Below are 13,593 nucleotides of genomic sequence, written 5' to 3'. Positions count from 1 at the left end.
GGTTAGAAAAGGGTAAAAAATAAATCAAAATTCCAAAAGCGATTATTTTATTTAAAAATATGATACTTTTAAATTATGTGTATATTTTCATTTTCACTTTCACTCTAAAATAAATATAATTTTGAAATGAACAAGCAACGCTAATTCAATAAAAGTGGGCGACCCATTGCACTGCAACATCATAGCATTTACAAACAATTCCACAGGCTGATAGACTGATTAATCTATTTACGCATGGAATGATAAGATATACTCGCATACTAGGTCAATGAAAACAATTGAAAGTGTAATATAATAACACTAAGGAGTTATCAAAAAAGCGGTTGTAATTCTATAAACAACACAATCATATTTTTAATATATAAAGTTTGTATGGTATTATGCAAACCAGTTACAACAAACAAAAAAAGTTATATTTCTATATATGATGTATTATACTATATATTAATATTCATCAATACAAAATAACATTGATTTTTCTTAAATAAATGTAAGTAATTGAAACTAATTGGGATTTAAAATAAGTAACTGCCTCGAATCTGCTTTTGCTTCCAAAATTTGTCCATTTCTTTTTCTTAATTTGTCTTGTTCTCGTATAATATTGCTTCAGAAATTTATTAAGGTAGATTCTGAGATATTCTTCGATCGACTTCTGTATTATTGTACCGAGTGTTCCACAAAAAATAGCCCCCGGCTTATCTTGGAAAGTATTAGCCGTAGAGCCTGCGGAAAAATATTTATGGTTAAAGAGGCAACAAAAAATTGTTGAAAACACGGATAAGTGACTCTTACTATAAGTGAATATATAAATTTGCATCATTCAGAAATGTAGTGCCTATATACGTAAAAAATAGTATGAATTTCACTATGATGATTATATCCTATTTTTTGTGATCCTTGTCAGAGCAGTGCTTTCAAAATTCTGTAGAAAAAGATATTGGAAGTTAGTGTTAACCATACTACCAGTGGCGGACTAAGCTTGTCGGGGGCCCGGGGCGGCGAAGCTAAATGTGACCCCCGGTCTGCACATTTTGTAAAGATTGAATGACGTATGAATAATGGTTGACAAATTTCAAGTATTTATATACTGTAATAATTGTAATAAAATCGATATATATATATATATATATATATATATATATATATATATATATATATATATATATATATATATATTGTATATATATATATATATATATATATATATATATATATATATATATATATATATATATATATATATATATATACAGAGTGTCACAGAAATAAGTGTCAGTATTTTAAGGGGTGGTAGATAAAAGAACATATTTTTTCTTCATCGTTTTTCAAATAAGTCCAAAACAACGGAGTCATTTTACTTCGAAAATTTGCTAAAATTTTTAGAACCACTGAATCTTTTCTGGATTTTCTTTTTTGTAAATTTAATCTAATACCTATGTTGTCATATTAACAAGAAATTATGTTTTTTAACTAAAAACTAAAAAAATTCTCAAAAAATTTTTTCAAAATTTTTTGGGAATTTTTTTTTCATGAAAAACATCATATGCGTATTTCTGGGGTTGAACTATACTACCAGTAAAAATGGTATAGCACTTATTTCTGGGACAATTAAATTGAGGAAAAGACAGACACAGATTACAAGAGGAAAAACTTTTTAGTTATTGACTTTTGAAAAAATACGTTCTTCATAAGAATTTTTGCTTGTTGTAAAACGGCGTTTATAATTTTCTAAATATCCATACCGTTTTAGAACAAATAAAAAAAAAACATAAAAATGTAGTTTTTTAAAATAATTTTTCCCCCTAAAAAAATCCTAAAAAACTAAAAGTCCTAAAAATTAAAAGGCTATGGTAATATAATTTCGATTTCATTTTTTGATAAATCGTTATAATATACCGTTTTAGAACAAATAAAAAAAACATAAAAATGTAGTTTTTTAACATAATTTTTCCCCTAAAAAAATCCTAAAAACTAAAAGTCCTAAAATTTCATTTTTTGATAAATCGTTATAATATACCGTTTTAGAACAAATAAAAAAAAACATAAAAATGTAGTTTTTTAACATAATTTTTCCCCCTAAAAAAATCCTAAAAAACTAAAAGTCCTAAAAATTTAAAGGCTATGGTAATATAATTTCGATTTCATTTTTTGATAAATCGTTATAATTAATTTTGATTAACGTCATATTTTTTTATGTTAAAGTATCACATTTTCCGATAACCATTATCACCCTTTGGTAGCATTGAACTAAATAAATTTTGTGCTTCTTTAACATTTTAAAACAGCAAAAAATATAACTTTGATTAAAATTCTGTCAATAATAATCTATCAAAAAATGAGAACGACATTATATTACCATAGAGAGGCGTTTTATTTTTACTAGTTCAAAAATTCAACTACAATTTTATGTTTTTTTTATTTTTCTCTAAAACTCAAAGTCTAAAACGGTATGGAAATTTGGAAAGGTATAAACAGGAATTACCATTTTAGAACCAGCAAAAATTTTTATGAAGACAATCCGCGGCCTACTGTAGATATAAATATGTTATTCATCGGCAGTGCCGTTTTTATGTAGGAACTTGTTGATGTTTCGAAAGTAACACATAATATATAATTTCTTTTTTTTTTCATAGTCTGTATTTCTTATTCTGTCGATGTTACTTCTTCTATTAATGTATTATTCGTTTTTCTTTATTGTTTTCATTAATATTCGTACTTTTATTTTATTATTTAAAACTGAAATGGAGTTAAAAGAAATGGAATAATAGTACCAGATTTTTATGCATGATTCCCATTTCCAGAAAATAGCATAAAACATAATTACTATACCTGTCATGTATGTGTTTTTTGATTTCAATACATTATATTTCTTTTGTAATCGACATGCTGCTTATGTCATCTGCGTGGGTCTTTTGTACCGTTTCTGCTTCATTATTATTTAATATTACTCAAATTATTTCTTTTTTAAATTTTGAATTATATTATATTCTGAAAAATATAATGCTCATTTCTGTCAATAAAACTGCATTTGACTTAAGATGTTCTATAGAACCAAAATTAAAATCTAAGACATGCCAAAATAAGTTTAATGGAGTAGAAAAACCCCGAGAAAAACTGTAATATTGAAGAATTTTTGTGCAAATCAAGAAATGAGGTCAAAATATATACCTAATTGATTTCATATCAGAAACCGGTAATAACATCAACACATATTTGACAATATTGAAGTTAATCAGTTTTCTAGGTTTAATTCAAAACTCAGTAATGCATTTTTTAATTTTTTTTTTCTTGCTTTTGCGCATTCCCTATTTTATTTATTTATTATATCTTCGATTATATCCTTTGTATTAATTTATTTATATTCCATAAACCCTTTTTCTTGTTCTGCATTAAAAATCCTAAATTATCCAAAACCCAAATATAAATATCATTATTCCATTTATGTTTGCATTTATTAAATACAATACATTAAATTTATTACCTGTATCAATGTTCATTTTGCATCTCATGCCATAATGGTATATGTATTTAAAAATGCAGTTTTCTATTAGTAACATTTCTCCTTCATGGTTATTCCATAATTACCGAGATAACTATTTACTATTTTATATGTTTGGAATATATTATGCTGGAGAATGCAAATTTACTAAGAACTGAATTGCAACTGCTTAATTTTATTTGGAACTGCTTGGAACCAGATATATTGGACATCTATTTTATCATATAACGTTATACAATAACGATTGTTCTGATTAGCAAGAACAAATACCAAAACTTTAAACATACTTTAAACAAATATCAAAATACTTTAAACATATTAAAGTTAACCAGTTGTCTATAGAAAAACACAAAACAAAAAGTAAATAAATTACTAAACTCCAAATATTTTTCTAGGTTACAAACCTATTACACAACTGAGCTGTCAAACGGACGTTCCCCACAACAATGTAGACAAATTACAATAAATAGGTTAGTTACATCGTCAACTTGAATTACCAACGACAAATAGACGAACTGCCATAGCATAACATTAGACCTAGAGCAATTTTACTTTGTGATATTACACCGACCGGTGTTGTGTCGACCTAAATTTAGGCAAATTACGTTGTTCCCCGATCCTGAGTCAAATAATCAACTGAATGCGATAGTCGTCCTAATATGTTTATTGGGACGACCATTTGTATGTTCACCGTTTGACGGGGTCACAGAGACAATGTGCGCGTTCAGGGAAAACAGCGGCTGACCGACCGCTGAGTATTTTGCTCAGCGGCTGACTGTTTTTGCGTGTAAACAGAGACCGTTTAGGGAAACCGCTTACTCAGCCACTCAGCCGCTGACCGTCCCTAAACGCCCAATATAAAACAGAACTATCCACACGATAACAAGATAATATCGGGAAAACTGTCAAATAAACATCCACCAAAAACAAATAGAATAAACAACTTATGTACTTTAAATGGTTAGTAATATCGTTAGTTTTCTTATTATTTTTATTTCGTTCACATTATCAATACAACTCTTTAAAGCTATTACTTATTGATGGTCGTTTCACAAGTAATGATATCAATTCCTTATTTTTCTCATGTTCTGCATTTCTTATTCTATTTATCGGGTTTTCTTTTTCCATTAATGTACTTTAAATTCCATTGTGTTGGTTTTTCTTCCATTTATATTCTTACTTAAAGTATTATTTTAAACTGAAATGGAGTCGAAAAGAATAGAAGAAAGAAGAATAGTGAAATATGATGACTCTCATTTCCAAAGATTCTCTTGAAAGATAATTATTATCCCTGTCTTGTGTGAATTTCTTAATTACAATACATTATATTATATTTTGCTGCTTGTATCATTATGATAAGAGTTATGATACAGGTACATTCGAAAATATAGTGTGTTTGGTTTACCTAATTAATATACCTAATTTATTTGATAACATTCATAACCAATAACACATTCTAAACCATCAACACATATTAAACAATATTGAAGTTAATCAGTTGATTTGAGTTAGAAAATCAAAATTTTTCGGTCAAATATACACTAGGTAATCAACGTAAATAAATGCCTCAATTCACAATAATAATGGCATTTTTTATGCCTTCTCCATTTTCTGTTCTGTTTATTCTATCTTTTGTGGTATTTTATTAAAATTGGGTTAATTTCTTTTTTTGCTTTTGGATTACAACAAACTTCTGGATTTTACGGTTGTCCAAAATTGGGATATAATTATCTTTATTCCACTTAATTTGTGTGTATTTAATAAATACAATACATTTACTATCTCAATCTTCAATAGGCACCTTATGTCATAACGACACTAAAAATGCAGTGTTCTACCTTGTTCTATTTAGAACTACTTGGAACATTAGATACTGGGCATTTATTTCGTCAAATACAGTTGTATGCAACAATTGTTTTGCTTATCCAAAAGTCAATGCGTTGTCTTTAGAAAAACAAGACGATTCTATGTATAAAATGTAAATAAATGACTAAACCCCAAATATTTTTCTAGGTTAGAAACCTATTACACAACCGATCTGTCAAACGAACATCCACCACAACAATGTAAACAAATTACATTAAATAGGTTAGTTACATCGTCAACTTGAATTACCAACGACAAACAGAAAAACTGCCATAACACTAGACCTAGAACAATTTTACTTTCTGCGATATTACGCCGACCGGTGTTGTTGTGTCGACCTAAATTTAGGCAACTTACGTTGTTCCACGATCCTGGCTCGAATAATCCACTGAACGCGATGGTATATGCGTGTATATGTCGTGGTCCCAATAAACACCCGTTTAAGAGGTCACAGGAATTACGCACAGAGACATAAAAAAGAAAACCTATCGGCACAATAACAACATAATATCGGACTGAAATGGTGGAACCGAGAGAGACGGAGAGATGCGGAGAGAGAGGGCGCGCGATGCCGGTCGACACGCGAACGTAAACATTCGAACTCGCACCGGATGGCGGCGGACTGACGGAAAAGAGAGATAGCGGCAACGCGGTGCGGCGTGGCGCGCACGGTGTGCGCAATACTGCGGCGAAATGGGAGGCGCGTGCGCCAAATCAACCTCGCGCTGCCCGACTGCGAAGCGGACGATGCGATCGCTGGCTGGCAAAATTAACGAAGCCGATGGTGAAATGCAACTCGACTCCGGCTTTGAAGCAGAAGAATTTTAGGTTGAAGACGCATCAGCATTAGTGGCTATCTAGCAGCTAACCATTTCGAGTTTTAGAACTTTTACAACAACAATCGAACTACTGCTGAATGATCAAGCGCAGCTTAACCAGGTTGAACAACTTAACAAAAGATTCCAAAGATGCCCTAACCTAACCTAACAACAGGAAGTTAGACGAAGGATTCAGAACGCAAAACGAGTAATCTGATGCCTTAAACTCAGTTTGGTAGGATATGCACCACGGAGGAATAAGAGAGGAGAGGCGCTACAGCTGTTGCGAAAAGAGGTTCACCTAGCCGCCCGCCATATTTCATTGTGGTACTTTTTGTAATTTGTGCATTTTTCTCAAAATTTAATGTTTTTCATCGATAATTTGAGTGTTTTCTATTACAAAAAACCTTAAAAACCATGGTGTCGTGTGCTGTACGCAGTTGTAAGAGCAGGAAAGGTATCGACTCGAAGAAACTCACCGGCGTAACATTTCAGAGGTAACATAAACAGCGCGCAGGTCCATAATGACCAAATTAACGAATGAACATTAATTAGTATTGTATGCCTATTTTAACTTTGGTGTAGTAAAAATGACTTGGACGGTGCCTGGCCTGGTTGAATCCGTCTTGTGCTATGGACGTGACTAGGGATGGAACGGATATCCGGCGGTACCACTAAATCCGGCCGATCCGGCCTAAATAACGGAACTACTGATCCGACCGGATAAGCAAATTGTATCAGATTTGTACCAGAAACCTAAAAAATGTTTTTAACAGAGCTTATATGTAAAAATGCTTCAAAAGTAAGGAATGAAAACGTGGTTGGAATGGAGCACACCAAATACTTGTATACTCTATTAGTAGTACTGTATTCACCTCATTCACTTCTCTTACCATTTGCTTATTATAAAGATTCAGTAAGAAAAGATACCAATGTGGAATCACAAATGCATCATGGGAAAAGGTAAATTTATCAACAATAGATGCTATAGTTAATTTTGTGACCAGAATGTACCAAAATTTGCTGTTGTTCCTAATTTATTGAAAGAAATTGTAAAGATTCAATTTTTTGTTTCAAAATAAATAAAAATAAAACAAACATACGGTGAAATAATTAAAATATACGCTGCGTATAAGACAAAATCACGATTCCAATATTAAGGTTGTAAAATAATTTAAGAAAATAAAAAATACAAGCAATGGGTGTTGCAATAAAAAATATTTTCAAGATACACAACAGTTTTACTTATTAAATTCTGGTCAGGCCTAAGCTTCTCGTTAATATAATAATCAAAATTATGATAAATAATTATTTAATAATCAAAAATAACTATAATTAAAGGTCGATTAAAAGAATTAGCTGGAATTGAACTGAATCAACACACCACAATAAACGCAGTAGTGGATACATACAATTTATATAATATCTTGGTATATTACAGTCTCACAAAATAGAACACATCAAAGTCAAACAAACTCTACGGGAAGAATTCGAATCAAGACTCCGAGGTCTGCTTAAAACTAAACTAAACTCACTAAATTTAACTAAGGCAATAAACACATACGCAATACCTGTATTGTCGTATTCATTCGGTATTGTGAAATGGACCAATACCGATCTGGACCAACTAAACCTTAGAATACGCGTTCTTATGACCCGATCAAGGAAACATTACCCTAAGGCCTGCATCGAAAGGATTACATTACCACGCAACCAAGGAGGAAGAGGTATTCAAGATATTAAAGAGTTTTGCTACCGACAAATTAGTGACTTAAGAGCGTATTTCTTTAAAAACGAAAACCGAAGCTGTCTGCATCGCATAATTGTCAAAGCTGACAAGAATTTCACCCCCCTCAACCTTAATCAACGAAGCAACATACAAATTCCAGAAGATTCCACTACGATGAGAAAAGATCCGATTGCGGTCAACAAAGGAGCTACACGGGCGTTTCTATCGCCTCTTATACGATGATGAAACTGATATTCCTCAATCACTTCAATGGGCAATTCAGGGTTAACTGAATCCAGAAACCGAAGGTTTCCGCATCGCCATTCAGGACCAGGTAGTTAAGACCCGCAATTATGCCAAATATATTCTGGGTGAGGCAGTGGACTCTGATTTATGCAGAAAATGCCATAAATGTCCAGAAACAATAGACCACATTTTATCAGCCTGTGGGATATTAGCACGAACGATCATTGTATTTAGAAAGGCATAATCAAATGGCAGGTATAATTCATCAGAACTTAATGACTCAGACAGGAATTAAGGAAGATACACGACCATATTATCAATATGAGCCGGCCAGTGTTGAGGAGGATCCGAGATATAGAGTCTACTGAGATAGGACTATACTTACCGACCGAACTGTGAGTCATAATAGGCCTGACATTACTCTGGTAGATAAAGAGGAAAAATTACTTACCTGATTGATATATCAATTCCTGCAAATAATAATATACATCAGAAATATCACGAAAAAATAGAGAAATACAGTAAACTTCGAGAAGAAGTCCTAAAAATATGGGATATGAAAAAGGTAATTGTGGTCCCGATAATTATGTCGTCCACGGGCTTAGTACCAAGTCATCTGAAGAATAGTTTAAAAATAATAAATCTATCTGAAGATATTATCTCAACAATGCAGAACGCCACTATACTTCAATCTACATCAATGGTCCGATCTTTCTTAGCTAACTAAAAGTGAGAGTTCCTGATACTAAGTTATCCGTTCCTCACACTACCCAATAAGGTAAAAAAAAATAATAATAATAATAATCAAAACTATTTAATAAATAGCTGAGAAACTCGAATATTAAGTAAAAAAGTCAACTAATAAAATGGGATAGAATCATACTGTGCAATATTTACTGACTGTGTCAGATCGAGCAGTCAATATTATAGCAATTGGGGGAAGGGGGAAGACCCAAAAACAACCAGAAGCTAGAGGAGCTGTACAGGGTGAGCCAACGATAGAGTAAAGTCCATTATCTCATTTGTTTCAAGATTTACAAAAAAATGTTTAATATAAAAGTTATAGGGATGGTTAAGATACACATTTTAAAATTATTATAGAATATACAAGGTGCTTCAAAAATATGTGGCGGCTATAACATATGTTTTTTTAAATGCAATACCCTATTTTTTATTTTATTTTTACATTCTGCGTAAAATTCCATAACTTTTTTATATATAATGTTATATATCTAAAATTAATAGTTTTTGTAATATTTCAATTTATTTAAACAAATGTTAAATTGCAATGTGGTAAAAAATTATCAGTGGTGTCATTGTTTCTGAAGTTGGAGTACCAAAATTTGGTAGGAGAGTTTTATAGAGATGAAAAAAAAGATATATGTAAAGATATTTTAGTTAAATGATACAGGGTGTTCAAAATATATTTATGAATTTCAACTACTTAAAATTAAAAAATCTCAAATTTTTTAAATGGGACACCCTATATATTATCATTTTTTCTGATAGATTTGACAAAACTCTTCAACTTTTATTAAGTATGTCATATCCCTAATTTTAATAGTTTCCGATTTATTCCCATTTTATCTATTTTTACCCATAATTTTAATACAATTACCCTATAAAATCATAGTTACCATGACAAAACAAAACTATTTATTGCTTATCTTTAACAAGTAGCTTCATAGTTAGTTCAATTGCTGGTATTAGTTAAAATTAATTAACTTTACTCAAATAAACTAAATCGCAGTAGTGAATTTCTTGGTGTATTTCTATATTATGAAAGATGTCACTTGGAATTATATGGAAAAGCCAATATAACTACTGCCGCGAAACCGTCCCATTACACATTGAATATGTTTTCTAGATAATATATATCTATCCTTATAGTACTTAGCAAAGTACTATATAATATATAGTACTGAACCAAAAAATGTGGTTTTCTAAGCTTGTCCGTGTATATCAATTACATTGACTAATTCATTTCAAGAAAATCTGTAACTATTATCTCTACCATTTATACTTATTACAACAAATTAAACTAAAATTCAGATTTTGTTCTTAACTTGCTTAACAAACATGAAATTGTGATAATTATTACTTTTTGTCATGGCAACTATGATGTTATAGCGCAATTGTATTAAAAATATGGGTAAAAATAGAAAAAATTGGAATAAATCGCAACCTAATAAAAATAGGTATATGATATTCTTAATAAAAGTTGAAGAGTTTGGTAAAATCTATCAGAAAAAATGATAATATATAGGGTGTACCATTTAAAAAAATTGAAATTCCTTAATTTTAAGTAGTTGAAATTCCTAAATATATTTTGAACACCCTGTAACATCTAACTAAAATATCTTTACATAGGTCTTTTTCTATATCTCTCATAAAATTCTCCTACCAAATTTAGTTGTCCAACTTCAGAATCAATGCCATCATTGACAATTTTTTAACCCACTGCAATCTAACATTTGTTTAAACAAATTTAAATATAACAAAAACTATTAATTTTAGGTATATAACATTATATATAAAAAAGTTATGGAATTTTTCGCAGAATCTAAAAATAAAATAAAAAATAGGGTGTTGCATTTAAAAAAAAACATGTTTTAGTCGCCACACTTTTTGAAGCACCCTGTATACTGTATAATAATTTTAAAATGTGTATCTTAACCATCTCTATAACTTTTATATTTAATTTTTTTTTTGTAAACCTCAAAACAAATGAGATAATGGACTTTACTCTATCGTTGACTCACCCTGTACAAGAAGAAAAAAATCGTAAGATACATTTGGAGAGTAGAGTAAGATGGTCAGAACTTGTGAGAAGGTAAACGCGAAGGCCGACCTAGATAGAGGTGGAAGTATGATATAAAAAATCTAAGACTGAATATACGACAGTGGTATATTGTAGGACAAGACAGGGAAGAATGGAGGGCTAGAATTCGCGCTAGTTGTGAGAATTGTTGTTGTGTTAGACTTTTGGTAAATGGTATATAAAAGTCCATGACGATGTTAAAAATTACACAGATGTCATGATACATTTAAAAATATAAATTTATATAATTACTAGTAAAAAATATTAAATAAATTAATTAAAAAAGATTTGTCAGAAGTGGGATTCGAACCCACGCCCACAGAGTGGACTGCGACCTGAACGCAGCGCCTTAGACCGCTCGGCCATCCTGACATAGGAAATTTTCTCTGACTAGCGGTAGACAGTTATATTGATTCGTAATTTTTTCTTCATTTATTAATTCACAAAGGCAGGAACGACTTAACCCGGATGCAGCAGATTCAAATCACCCCAGCGGTAAAACATTAGATACTGACAAAACAAACTTAACGAAATACCTCAAGTCAAAGTTATTAGCTAAAAAATCAGCAAACTGGAGACCGGAAATTTCATGTCTGGTGGAAGTTCATAGCTTTAGTTTTAGCACAGGGTTTAATCAGAGAGAAAAAAATAAAAAATCGGTAAAAAAACTTTTAAGTTAAACGGTTTTATTTTATGTGCACTGAAAACTAGAAAATAATAATAACAATTAGGTATTTTGAACTTCTAGTTCAGAAATATTTTAGTACTAGGCAGAATAGCTTTTAGGCATATTAGACTAAAATAAAAACGTGGGGCCCCTCTAAAATCCTACCTATGGCAAAGCATATCTTTATACTTTGGTAGATCATGAGCTCGGCGTTCTCTGGTGAAGCCGCCACGGCTGGTTATTGATTGTCAAAATCTCCAGTTACGATTATAGTAAGTCGATGCAATCCACACTTAGTATAGAAGAAAGTATTACAGCACTAGTTAATGGGCCCCACGTTTTTATTTTAGTCTAATATGCCTAAAAGCTATTCTGCCTAGTACTAAAATATTTCTGAACTAGAAGTTCAAAATACCTAATTGTTATTATTATTTTCTAGTTTTCAGTGCACATAAGATAAAACCGTTTAACTTAAAAGTTTTTTTACCGATTTTATTTTTCTAGTTTTAATATTTAACGGAAATGCCTACCGAATATTCCTCATTCTATTTAATTCATTTAGGCATCATTATTACATGGTTTTTACCTGATAATTTATTACAATCTGACGCTCAGGTGTTTCTGACGCTAACAACTCTCTCTGTCTGTCGCGTTCTGATGCTAGCCTAGACTCATGACGCTCAGGTGTTTCTGACGCTAACAACTCTCTTTGTCTCTCTCGTTGTGATGCCAGCCACTCATGACGCTCAGGTATTTCTGCCGCTAACAACTCTCTCTCTGTCTGTCACGTTGTGATGCTAGCCTGGACTCATGACGCTCAGGTGTTTCTGACTCTACCAGCTGCCTTTATCTCTCACGTTGTGCTATTAACCTGGCATCATGTTGCTCAGGTGTTTCTGTTACTAACCGTTCTCTTCGTTTCTGTAGTCGACTATAGGTTTCATTTCACTTTCTTTTGCACGTTTCGTTCTATACTTTTCTTTCGCCTTTTCGAGCCTTCTTTTTCGTTGTGTAGCAGTTTCGTTTTTATTTTTGTTTGTTTTTTTATTTATTGTTTCCATGTTGTTCCCACGAGTAATGGACATTTTAACGGTCGACCGCCCCAGAGGTTCAGTAGAAGGGCAAGGCTATAATATACAAGAGGCGCCCAATCTTGAGGGGAAAACGCTTGCGACATTACATTTTTAGCCACCCTAATGCCATACAGTCCTCAGCACGTTTTAACCTATTACCTTAACTTGGGTGGTAAAGTTACCGCTAACTACGTAGGTACATCTAATCACCTATTTTTTTTATCTGTCCTTCTAACGTCACACAATCTTGGACACAACTGTTCTGGACACGACTACTCATGCCCTCACCTAATACGCCATTTTGTAACGACGTCCATCTTGGATTTTAAATTTTGTCATAATCACAGTATTTTACTAGTGTAGCCCTTTCATTTGATACCCATATTGAGGGGGTTGTGGAAAAATATGAAATCCGCCATTTTGTACCGGCGTATAAATATTTTTGTATATTGTATTGTCATCGGAACTAAAGGTGTGTACCAAATTTCAGATCAATCTGACAACAGTAAGGTACTTAAATTTCAATTTCTAATTTTGACCCAAATAAACAAACAAATAAATAAATACCGTACGGGTCGAGCTAAATAAAACCGTTTAATAAAAGTAGTCTTAGTTGATTACAAAACTGCAGATACAGAGAAGCTATTAGTAGATAAAAATTGAGACAATTCGACAAAATTAATAATAATTTTTATTTAATATTCTATTCCAACCATTACTTTTTTTATACTCACCTTTATTATACAGGGTGTTTCAAAACAAATGCGAAAAACTTCAGGGGGTGATTCCTTGTTCAAAATAAAGGGTAGTTTGCTTCATAAACGTTGGGTCAAAAGTCAACCATTAGGGAGATATCGCGGTACAAAGATGGCGG

The 13,593-nt window shown here is 31.7% G+C and overlaps 1 protein-coding gene and 1 non-coding gene across 2 annotated transcripts in view; both read right to left on the bottom strand.

Moving 5' to 3' along the window:
* Nucleotides 1-5,977, bottom strand: part of LOC115876994 (ecdysone receptor-like) — a 924,397-nt gene extending 918,420 nt beyond the window's left edge. Inside the window, exon 1 of the mRNA XM_030893049.1 lies at nt 5,723-5,977. The gene's annotated coding sequence lies outside the window, so the exon portion shown is untranslated. The remainder of the gene's footprint in view (nt 1-5,722) is intronic.
* A 5,291-nt stretch (nt 5,978-11,268) lies between these two features.
* Nucleotides 11,269-11,351, bottom strand: Trnal-cag. The gene has a single exon. It is a non-coding gene; the product is annotated as a tRNA-Leu (tRNA).
* Between the last annotated feature and the right edge of the window lie 2,242 nt (nt 11,352-13,593).

This window comes from Sitophilus oryzae, unplaced genomic scaffold (genome assembly GCF_002938485.1).
Source record: "Sitophilus oryzae breed Bouriz unplaced genomic scaffold, Soryzae_2.0 scaffold_1441_pilon_pilon, whole genome shotgun sequence".
Taxonomy (NCBI): domain Eukaryota; kingdom Metazoa; phylum Arthropoda; class Insecta; order Coleoptera; family Curculionidae; genus Sitophilus; species Sitophilus oryzae.
Note: the sequence above shows the minus strand (reverse complement) of the source record. Positions and strands in the feature narration are given on the sequence as shown.